Source organism: Lactuca virosa, chromosome 3 (genome assembly GCF_052849685.1).
Source record: "Lactuca virosa cultivar CGN04683 chromosome 3, Lactuca_virosa_CGN04683_v6, whole genome shotgun sequence".
Lineage (NCBI taxonomy): Eukaryota > Viridiplantae > Streptophyta > Magnoliopsida > Asterales > Asteraceae > Lactuca > Lactuca virosa.
Genome location: NC_136428.1, coordinates 311,363,092 through 311,375,224, shown reverse-complemented (window position 1 = coordinate 311,375,224; position 12,133 = coordinate 311,363,092).

The following is a 12,133-nucleotide window of genomic DNA, read 5'->3' as shown; positions in this document are numbered from 1 at the left end:
ATTCTTTTTGAAGCTAGATTTGAGAACGCGAGAATAGGTGAGGGTACTTTTGCTTCATCTGGTCTTCGCGTTCCCATGTGAATTCCGGTGTACGTTTTGCCTTCCACCGAACTTTCACAATCGGAATGCGACTTTGCTTAGTACGCTTCACTTCCCTGTCCATGATTTCATCTGGTTCCTCGATGAACAGGAGATTTCTTCCAATGGGATGACAAGAGTTTCGTCAAATAAGCACTTCTTCAAATTGGAAACATGCAACACGGGGTGTACACTGCTGAGCTCACCAGGTAGCTGCAGCCTATAGGCCACTGGACCGATTCGGGAAAGAATCTCGAATGGCCCAATGTACCGTGGGTTTAGTTTTCCCCGTTTCCCGAAACGAATCACCCCTTTCCAGGGAGAGACCTTTAACAACACCCGATCCCCGACTTGAAATTCCAAGGGCTTTCGCTGTTTATCAGCATAGCTCTTCTGTTGGTCTCGTGATGCTTGAAGTCGAGCTCTGATTTGAACTATCTTCTCTGTCGTCTCACGTATGATTTCTGGTCCTGTTAATGCATTGTTTGGTGTCTGTCCTCTTGCTAGCTGAGTGTCACATACCTCAGCCCAACACAATGGTGATCTACATTTACGCACATATAATGCTTCAAAAGGAGCAACTTTGATGCTGGTGTGATAACTGTTGTTGTACGAAAACTCAATTAAAGGCAAGTGGGTATCCCACGACCTTCCAAAGTCTATCACACATGCTCGAAGCATATCTTAGAGCGTTTGAATGCTTCGCTCACTTTGACCATCCGTTTGTGGTTGGTAAGCAGTGCTCATGTCGAGTTGTGTTCCCATAGCTTTTGAAGCGATTGCCAAAAGCGTGAAGTGAATCTACTATCTCGATCTGAGATGATAGATATTGGTACTCCATGGAGTCTCACAATTTCCTTGATGTAGATTCTCGTCAATCGTTCCATCTTGTATGATTCCTTTATTGGCAGGAAATGAGTGGATTTTGTCAACCTATCAACTATTACCCATATGGCGTCCAATCCATCCGTTGTCTTGGGTAATTTGGTCACAAAGTCCATGGTAATCATTTCCCATTTCCACTCGGGTATTACCGGCTGTTATAATAGTCCCGAGGGCTTCTGATATTCTACCTTCACTTTAGCGCAAGTAAGGCACTTGCTAACGTAAGTGGCAATTTCTGCCTTCATGTTAGGCCACCAATAATGTTGCTTAATATCCAGGTACATTTTATCTGAACCCGGATGGATGGAGTATCGTGTCTTATGGACCTCATTCATGACTACCTCTCTGAATCCCCCAAGTTTAGGAACCCAAATTCGGTTCATGAAATAATATGCTCCATCATCCTTGACTTCGAGGTTCTTTTCCATTCCACGTAACGCTTCGCTTGTTCTGTTTTCTGTCTTCATGGCATCAAACTGGGCTTCTTTGATTTGTGAGGACAGATGGGATTGAATGGTTATTGAAAGAGTTTTCACACGACGATTTGAGTATTCTTTCCGACTTAAGGGATCAACTACCACGTTAGCCTTGCCTTGGTGGTACTTGATTTCGCACTCATAATCGTTTAGAAGCTCAACCCATCTTCGCTGCCTCATGTTTAACACCTTTTGATTTAGAATGTGTTGGAGACTCTTGTGGTCGGTGAAAATGGTGCACTTTGTACCATAAAGGTAGTGCCTCCAAATCTTCAAAGCAAAGACCACAGCCCCAATTCGAGATCATGGGTGGTATAACTCACCTCATGTGTCTTTAGTTGTCGGGATGCATACGCTATCACCTTCCCACGCTGCATGAGTACACAGCCTAAACCCTGATTCGAAGCATCGCAGTAAACTACGAAGTCCTCAGTTCCCTCTGGTAATGATAGTACTGGTGCACTACAGAGAGCTCGTTTTAGAGTTCGGAAGGCAACCTCCTGCTTTTCTGTCCATTCAAATGGTACGCCCTTTTATGTAAGCATGGTAAGTGGCTTGGCTGTTCTGGAGAAGTTCTGAATGAATCTTCTGTAATAGCCTGTGAGACCCAGAAATTGACGAATTTCTATGGGTGTCGTTGGGACTGCCCATCCTTCAATGACTTTGATCTTAGAAGGGTCCATATGTATCCCTTCTTGGCTGACAACATGACCTAAAAAGTTTACGCTACGGAGCCATAACTCACACTTAGAGAGTTTTGCGTATAACTTTTCGGCTCACAGGGTTTCCAAGATTTGTCGTAGATGTCGACTATGTTCCTCTTCGCTTCGAGAATAGACCAGAATATCGTCGATGAAAACGATGACAAAGTCGTCGAGGAATGGTCGGCAAACTCGATTCATCAGGTCCATAAATACGGCAGGGGCATTCGTTAGACCGAAGGGCATTACAACAAATTCATAATGTCCATAGCGAGTTCGGAAAGCGGGCTTGGGGATATCCTCTTCCCGGACCTTGAGTTGGTGGTAGCCGGATCGCAGATCTATCTTAGAGAAGTAATTTGCTCCTTGAAGCTGGTCGAATAGATCGTCGATTCGTGGAAGTGGGTAGCGATTTTTGATAGTGAGCTTATTCAGTTCTCTATAATCGATACACATCCTAAATGATCCGTCCTTCTTCTTAACAAAAAGGACCGGAGCTCCCCAGGGTGAGAAGCTAGGTCGGATGAATCCTTTGCTCAAGAGTTCGCTGAGTTGGCTTGACAGTTCTTGCATCTCCGTAGGAGCCAACCTATAGGTCGATTTGGTGATGGGTGTAGCTCCTGGCACAAGGTCGATTCAGAACTCGACTTGTCTTTCTGGGGGTATCCCCGGAAGATCTTCAGGAGAGATGTCAGGGAAATCGCAAGCCATTGGGATGTCTCGAATATTGATCTCTTCCTTGGATTTATCCACGATGTGAGCCAGAAACGCAAAGTCCTTCTTTTGTAGACACTTATGTGACTTAATACATGAGATAAGACGAAGGTTCATACTGGGTTTGTCTCCATATATAATTAGGGTTTCGTGGTTAGGGAGATGAAGGCGAACGACCTTCTCGCGACACATAATTTCGGCATGATGGGGGCTCAACCAATCCGTGCCGATAATCACATCAAAACTCCTAATAGTTACAGGCATCAAGTTTATTTGAAATGCGTGGTGATTTAAGGTTAGGGTACAACCTACGTAGATTTCCCCAGTTGATTCTGTTTTCCCATTAGCCATTTCCACCGTAAAGGTTTCATTAAGCTTCTGGGGTTGTTGTTTTAGCAAATGTTTGAATTTATTACTCACAAAACTCTGCTCTTCCCCGGTATCAAACAGGATGCATGCATATGTGTTGTTAAGGAGAAACGTACCAGTGACAACAGCGGGATCCTGAACCGCTTCTCCTTGACCCATGGTCAGCACTCTCCCTGCTCCTCCCTTCCCTTGGTTGTTGACATTGGGACAGTTTCGACGGAAGTGCCCAGTCCTTCCACATCCATAACAGGTGTGGCTAGCCCCAACGTTGTTGCTGTGGTTGTTGTTAGTGTTGTTTTTGTTGTTATTGTTGTTGTTGTTGTTGTTGTTGCGGTTGTTGTTGTTGTTTCCTTGTTGTTGGTTCTGGGGAGGATAGGTCCTACAGTATTTTTCCGTGTGACCCTTTCGGTTGCAACTGGTACAATGCATCTCCCTGCATTCACCATTGTGATGGAGATTTCACTTGTTGCACTTTGGGAGATTTCCGGAATACTGCTTAGGGGCACTTGGGGTGGATGAGGCTGGAGCATATGGTGTGGAGGGAACATGGGTGGTTGCAGCATGAACTGTTACTGTTTGTTGTTTCTTCGACGACTCTGAGCCTTGTCGTCCCTTCCTCTTGTTATTCTTTCCTTTCTTGTTATCTCTCTCCTTCTTGCTTTCAGGTTACCCTGCTTTCTTGCCCTTCTTGTTGTTGTGGTCGTACAACTTCTTGGCCAACCTCTTGGCACTGTCAAAGGTTTCAGGATTTGCGGCTATCATGTTTCCTTGAATTGGGGGAGTTAATCCCCAGATGAATCATTCTATTTTCTTCCCTTCCGAAGTAATCATGCCAGGTCACAACAGAGACAGTTCACTAAACCTTGATATGTAAGCATCGATGTCGGACTTTCGGACAGTGAGATTCCATAACTCTTGCTCCATTTTCTGAACCTCGCCACGCGGGAAGTATTCAGCCATTAGCATTTTCAATTCCGTCCATGGCATGGCATTAGCCACCGGAAGAGTCATAGCCTCCACATGTCCATTCCACCAGGTTAGAACTTGATTAACAAATGTGCAAGCTGCAAACTTCACCTTGACTTCTTCAGGGCATCTGCATATCTCGAACACCGATTCCCTCGCCATGTCGTACGGGGGTCGCTGACCTTGCTGCCTACTCCATCTCCAAATGTCGACTCCCCATGGGGGTGTAGGGCCATTAGGGCCCATACGATGCGCTGGTACCCTAACTGGAAATGGTGGGTTGATGACTACGGACTCTGCGTCCGAGTCATCGTCACTATTGTCGCTAGATTCTTCCCCTCCAGAGTCAGCCACAGGCGCCGCATGTCTGTCTTTCATCCCGTCCTCTTGTTCCTCCTCGAGTTCCTCCTCAGGCTCCTCTTCAGGTTCCTCCTCCAGCCATCCGTTATTCCCCTGATTAGGGAAATACGGATCTCCAGGATGATGGAAGCCAGCCATACTGTCTGCAAGAGGGTATTTAAATAAACTATTATTATTCCTAATGTATTTTTGTTGTTATTAAAATTGGTTTGATGTTCTCCTCTTGGTTAACAAAAGGGTATGCCTTAGGTTTATTGACCATCGCGATCGCCCCAGGGCATGTGATAGTTGTATTCTGAAGGAAATGTAGTTGATCATGCTACATTCATCCCTAATACAACTGTGAACAGTCCTGGCTTAACCGAGATGTCAGGATTTTCCAATCCTCTTATTCGAATTGTTATTATGTTTATTTTTCTAAGTCGCACAAGTAAGAGTGTTTATTATTATATTTTATTTGTTTTGTTCAGAGTTATTTAGTCCCTCTTTGGGTTTATAGTTGCATATCAATGTGTGGTTAGATATGCCAGTTCACTATAAACAGAGCTCTGATACCAACCTGTCACACCCCCGAACCAGACGGCGGAAACGTCTGAGGGCTCGTGTGACTTAAATTGAAATATCATCACAATGAATATACATGAAACATAACATAAAACATCACCATGCATTAATACATTACAACCGTCATTGTTCACCTCAAGTACATTGTTTACATTACATAATCCCAAACATAAGTTGTTTATCAAATGACATCCCACAAAAGACATTCAGACACACGCTTGATAATTTTTCAATCTAACGGTTACCTGAAAACACAAGTAATTTTGAAAACGGTCAAGATATACAATGTTGGTGAGTTCATAAGCAGGTTTGATATGAAAATGTTTTCTATTGTTTGTAAAACCCAGAAAATCCGATATTTTCTGAAACAGAAATTGTTTACGAAAAAAAAGGTGTGATGATCCATAAGTATATGTGTGACTGATTTCAAAACATGTAAAAGTGAAATGTTTTTCATAATAGTTTCTTGTATTATAGTTGTTGTAAGTAAAAGTGAATAATGTTGTTCCCCCGGAAAACCCGATTTTTTCCGATATAAATAGTATGATAGTTTTGTATTATTGTATCGTCACAGCACACGAACATGTTATCCCAATGATTACTTAGATGGTAATGGATCTCTATGTGAGTCGTTATAAGCATGCATAATAATGACTAATTCGCCTGTCTTGGCATTCTAGCGAATGTCGGTCTTGAATTAAGATTTTGTCACCCTAGACTGGTCGTGTCTAACCGTAGCGAATAGCTTAGGTGTTGGGGAATCACCCCCGTATAGATCTATACACAAACTCTCGCTCTCCCTCCAGGAGACTTTGATTATAACTACAGACTACGACCGACACTTATTGGTGTCACCCGTTATTTCTCACTAATCAAAAAGAAATTGAATAACATTGTTTTACAACCCGATTTATGTTTACTTGAATAAAGGTAAGCCTAACAGACGAAGAGAAGAGGACTACGGAGGCCCACTAACTTTGTATGTTATTACAGGCTGTCGAGTATGCTACAGACACGTTATAGCCCATTAAGCATATTATGAATGTTTAAGGTCTTATTAGCAATACAAGTGGACCATTAAGGCCCAATAGCATGTTAAAGTTGATAAAGGCCCACTGGGTATGTAATTGGGTCACCGGAAGCCCAATAAACATGTGTGATTATATTGGGCCCAATAATCATGATATTGGGCCATAAAGGCCCAATAGCACGAATGGAAGATATTTGAGCCCAACCATTGAATCATCTATAATTTATTGACCTTAACTTCGTAATGTAGGTATTTGTTGTAAGTTCGATGTTTATTCGAAGTGTTAAAATGTTTTGACGTTTGATTTATAAGGAAGCTTGGTTATATATATATATATATATATATATATATATATATATATATATATATATATATATATATATATATATATATATATATATATATATATATATATATATATTAAAACCATGCGTTATAAACTTAATATTTTTAACCCAATAATTTAATATTCGCCTAATTGGCCCAAAAACATTTAGTTTGACCATTTCAGCCCCTTTATCTATAAAAATGATACTTTTAGTTCCCTTTTATGAAAATTGACATTTTTTGTCCTTAAACCGTTTTTCTTGACGTTTTAGACCCAAACTTTATTTGAAATAATAAATTCTACCCAAAACTATTGTATTTGCCATTTCCAGCCCTTAGTTGAAAAAAGTTTACATTATTGGCTCAATTTCCTTAAGTTTTACAATTTTGACCCCAAAGTCGAAAACTTTGCATTTTTAGTCCAATTTTTACATCAAAGTCATTTTCAGCCCTTAAAACAGTTTTATTCACGTTTCAAACTCATAGTTTGTTAACTTTTCCATTTCAGCCCCTCAAATACTTTATTTTTCGCAACTTTGGGCCCAAAACTCGTAAGGCCCAAATTTAAATTCCATTAAGCTAAAATTTATGGTTTTGACCCCAAGACAAGTGTTATTTTCATAAAAGTTAGATTTCTATGTAAATAATACCATTTTGTCCTTATAAAACCGAAAATATCATATTTTACCCAAACTTTGATTATTTTAGCAAAAATGACACTTATAAGGATTTTGACTTTGTTTTCATTTCTTAAGCCTAAAGATCCTTAGATCTTTGAAGTAAGTTGTTTATTATGTACATTGTTTATGTATTCTTCACACTTTAGCCATATATTTCAAGATTTAGCAAATAACATCATATTTTCACAACATAAACCAAAGAAATCACATATAACAAGCATACGCACATAGATCAACACATAGTACTTGTATTCTCCCCCAAAAACAAGTAAAAACCGAAAACAAGGGGGTATGAACTCACCTTGGATTTTTTGGTTCAGTTTTGGAGAAAGAAATGGAAGAGATTGATGTTATTTTCGGCCCTAAAAAGCTACTTGAGAGGACTTTGGTTTAGATAGCTTCTAAGGAGTAGATCACGAAAATTGCATGAGTTAGGAAGAGGTTTTTGATGAAATATGGAAACTAGGTCATGGATCCAAACAACAACTTACCAAAGATGATGATTCTTATGGAAGAACCTCCTTGAAATGTCCAAGATCTCGAAATTTTTGATGGAAAGAGGAGTGTTCTTTGAGAGATTTGGGAGTGTATGAAAGTGAAGTATCTGTGGATGTGTTTGTTTCTTGCTCTCGGCCGTGAGTAGAAGAAGAGATAGGTGCATGGGGAGGAGAGAAGTCTTGCATGGAAATCCAAAATGTAAAAATGATGTGTCTTGCCCTCATAATTCTACATTTCCCCTTTATTTTATCATTTGGGCCGAAATGGGCTAAAGAGAGAGGGAAGGAAAATCACTTTGGCCCATTCTTGGCTTTGCTCGAAAACACAAGGTCCAATAAGAGGTTTTCGGCCCATTGGGCCCTTAGGGTGGTTCACGGCCCAATTTGCATAAAAGAATGAATTTTATGGCCTATTAGGGCTTATTAGATTTGTTATGGCCCAACAAGGCCCATTAAAGGTAAACTAATTCATTTTAGGCCGATTATAGCCCAAAATGTTAAGTTTCATGCAAGTGGTCTAATTAGAGCCCATTTAAGGGTCCTAAGCCCAAAATAGTCAAATTGGAGGCTTATTGGTCCATTAGGCCCAATAAGAAAATCCTAGTCCATAATGGACTTAAACCGGGATTTTTAGGGTTTCCAATCTTTTGTTGACTATTTGATGTGTTTGCATAGGGTGATTGATGGAACTTTGGTGTTATTGAATAAACATCATGCATACTTTCAAGTTTTAGTCACAAATGTTATCATTGTTAATGTTTACAAAAGCATTAGAATTCCTAGTTGTGACATTTATTGTATAATGTTTCGAATAATCAACTTAATACTTGATTTAAAACAATAGTCATGCCATGCTCCAAGCATGCACACTATGTTTTTCTAAACAATAGTTATGCCATGCTCCAAGCATGCACACTATGTTTATTTATGGTCCTTACTTTGTAAAATAGATTATTTGACAATATTTCAATGATGCTCATTTCACAATCCCAAATTCTTACTGTAAATGTAAGAATATCGAATTCTTGCCATTTATTGTAATCTGTTAGATTCTAAACTTATATGCAATGATCCTTTTGTAATGACTATGCACAAAAGTCACAGAGACTGAACTAAAGACATTATAAAGTATTCCAATGGAGAGCAATTCCATGGAAAATAAGTCTCAAATTCAAAGTACATTCCTTTGAACATCCTTCTTGCATTAATTTTTCTAATCTTACACAGATTTAAAGAATAACTTCCACTTATGGAAACATTTCCATATTCCCATTTTGACCATCACTTCTGAACAAAAGTTACCTCTTCTCAGAGTATGTCAATATGGTCCTTTCCAAAATTTAAAATATATTTCCAACTGTCCATGAGCAACCAATCTTTGGTAAACTTTAGATTGTCCTCGACAATTGCTTAATCATTTTAGTCATATCCAGTTCTAGTCCTTTTTCCTCTTAGTGCCCTAGGCATTTGGAAATTTAGAACGGATGAATATTACAGCACATATAATCGATCCTATATCCGAAGCATATGGGATACGATTCATGATGTCTCACATAAAAACATGATACTAGACCAGTCTTTTGCTATAATATTTTTATTTCTATTTGCCATGTTCTCATAATTCGAATTATGAAAAGGTATGCCGTAATCATAATCGAATTTGAGAACGCAAATAATATTTCCATATATAGAATTTCCTTATGTTGAACCATTCCAACATAACATTCATATATATACTTGAATAAATTTGATTAAAATCTCAATCTAAGCTTTTGGAATTGAAATCAAGTATGAATTTCTCTCCCTTAATTATAGCAAAAACAACTTTTCAAACCCTTCAACTTGGCGAATTGAAACCTTTGTTTTCTATATTTAACATTGCTAACTTGCAACACTTAACATAATAATCATGCTCCCACTAACATGATAATTACTTATCTTACTAGCATAACATTTATGCTCCCACTAGCTATGACATGTACCCATAAATCAGTTGGACTTCTAGAAATCAATACTTATTGACTTTCAGTACCAAAGTTCAGATTTCTGATACGAGATGCTTCGATAAGACTTTATCTAGGTTTTTCAAAATCATACACCTTTCCTTAGATAGCTCACATGTGTGTCTAAACAATTTAAGAACTTACAACAATAAGTCTCAAATGTTTAGAATTTTTGCCATTCCTCACAATTTGAATTATGAAAAGGTATGTCGTAATCATAATCAAATTTGAGAATGCAAATATCATAACTGCTATCTTCATAAAAACTACTTAGTGAAAGCGTTTCCTCACAATCATTTTCATGATTTGGAGAAAAACCTTATGACACTTAGATTTTATGGTATATGTGTTCCTATCCATGTGAATTTGTCACAACCATAATCTCAAGACATGATTAGTGACAAATCCAAACCCATATGGACTGAACTTGTTCAATCTTAATTTCTTGCCACTTGGCAGCACAAGGGCCTACCATTGCTTCCAAGTTGTTATGCAAACAGCTGAGATCACATAGAACTCACATGCATAGTCAACATTAACTGGAATGGGCACAGAAACAAGAATATGTCAACACGATAGGTTACAAACCTCAAGTCCTGTGCTAGTGTCTAACAATAGGTTTTTCTTCTCGATTAGTTCTTCAAACTTGTCAAGATCTTTAAGACTCCCACTGACCTCTTGACATATAAGATTCTCTTTCAAGAACCATTCCTTCACAAAAGAAATATTCAAAAGTTAGTGCGGATTCTTATCAAGATAAACACTTCACACAATTGGTCTTAGTTGGTATTTGTCCTTACCAAGACATCACAACTTACCAATTTCAAATGTACAAGAGTAAAAACATTTAACTCTACATTTGATGAGTGTTATAAGCCTTTCCTAATATTATGTCACTCAAGGTTACAACCTTGGAGTGTAACTCTAAGACTTGATTTTGGAACGATGTATGAATCATCTTCTTGATTTAACCATTTTAACAATTCGTGATTCCTCTTCTTAGCCATACATATGCACTAAGATATCCTTAGAGGATCAAGTGTGACATAGTTTTCATAATCATTAAGATGATCATAAAACATGATACTCAAGTATTCTCCCATCTTTTCAGATTGGAGAAACTTTTATCTTTCTGCCCAATTTGATTCTTCTCATTCGTTCTGCCATACATTGAAACTTTTCCAATGTTTCAGAATTATACTTAAACTTGTAAGCATAACCATATTTACTAAACTTTAGTAAATCACGACGAATAGTCTTATCGTTCTCTGTGGTGGACCTGACCAGCGCACACCCAGTGTACCCGATCCCCTAGTCCTTCACTTGACTCACATATACATGTGAACAAGGAATTAGACTTAATTTCCCAAAGATGAAGGTTTTCATTCATCACACACTACAAGTTGTATGATTCTAAGTTTCTATCCAACTAAAACTTAGGTGATGAAAATCTTTCCTTATTTGGCAAATTCTCGACACTACCACAAACGAAAGAATCAAATCCATTTCCCTAATATTGCTATAAATGGAATCATATAAACAACAATTTTTCATATACACAACAATTCAGTGTTAGGGTGCGAAGTCACGCTTGGATGTATTTGTGCTTTACCCACTTGTATTGTGTAAATGAGTTGTCTTTCCTATAAATAGGAAGTGAGTGACACTTATATTTAGGATGATCATTGTTGGAGTGTTAGACCAGAGAGAGAAATGTTGTACAAACCCATTTGTATATCCTTTCTAGATCTAATATGAGCTTACACATATTTATTTACTCCTTGTGTTCTTGAGTTTACATGATGATTCATTAGATCTTTTCATATTCCGAACATGCCATCATAATCAACACCACTACAACTGGTATCAGAGCGGGTCTTCGAAGATCAACATGATTTTTTGAAGAAACGATTCTCGGTTTAGCTAAATTCGTCACAATTGGAGCATTTATGGTGAGTCTCTCTATGATCTCTCGAAATCTTGTTGATTCGTGCGTTGCGTTCTTGATTTTTGATCATCTTGACTCATTGGATCAATTTTTTTTTAAAAACCCACTTGTTATGATCCAATATTTTTTTTCGTTGTTCAAAGCCCGATCCAATCACATATTTGTTGTTCGATTCAATTCTCAAATTTCTAATGTTCTTTTGAATCAAGTTATAACCCAATGAAATAATCATTTATTGTTCATTGAAATTGCAAAACCAAGATTCTTTCGATCCGATCAATTTTGAGCCCACAATTATTTAGGTCTGATACCATTCCATTGAGCCCAAATCAAGAATAGTTATTGTTTATCAATTATGATCCATGTATGTTTTCGTGATATTAATCTCGTGTTCCTGTTCTAAAATTTGTTGAGATATCTTTATCATACGCATAAAAGAGTTGTACATTCGTGAGTTGTACGTTCGTGACTCTTGTAGTGTTCATCGTTCATTTGTTCCTGTTTCTTGTGTTCCAATTTCATCGACAATTCTGAA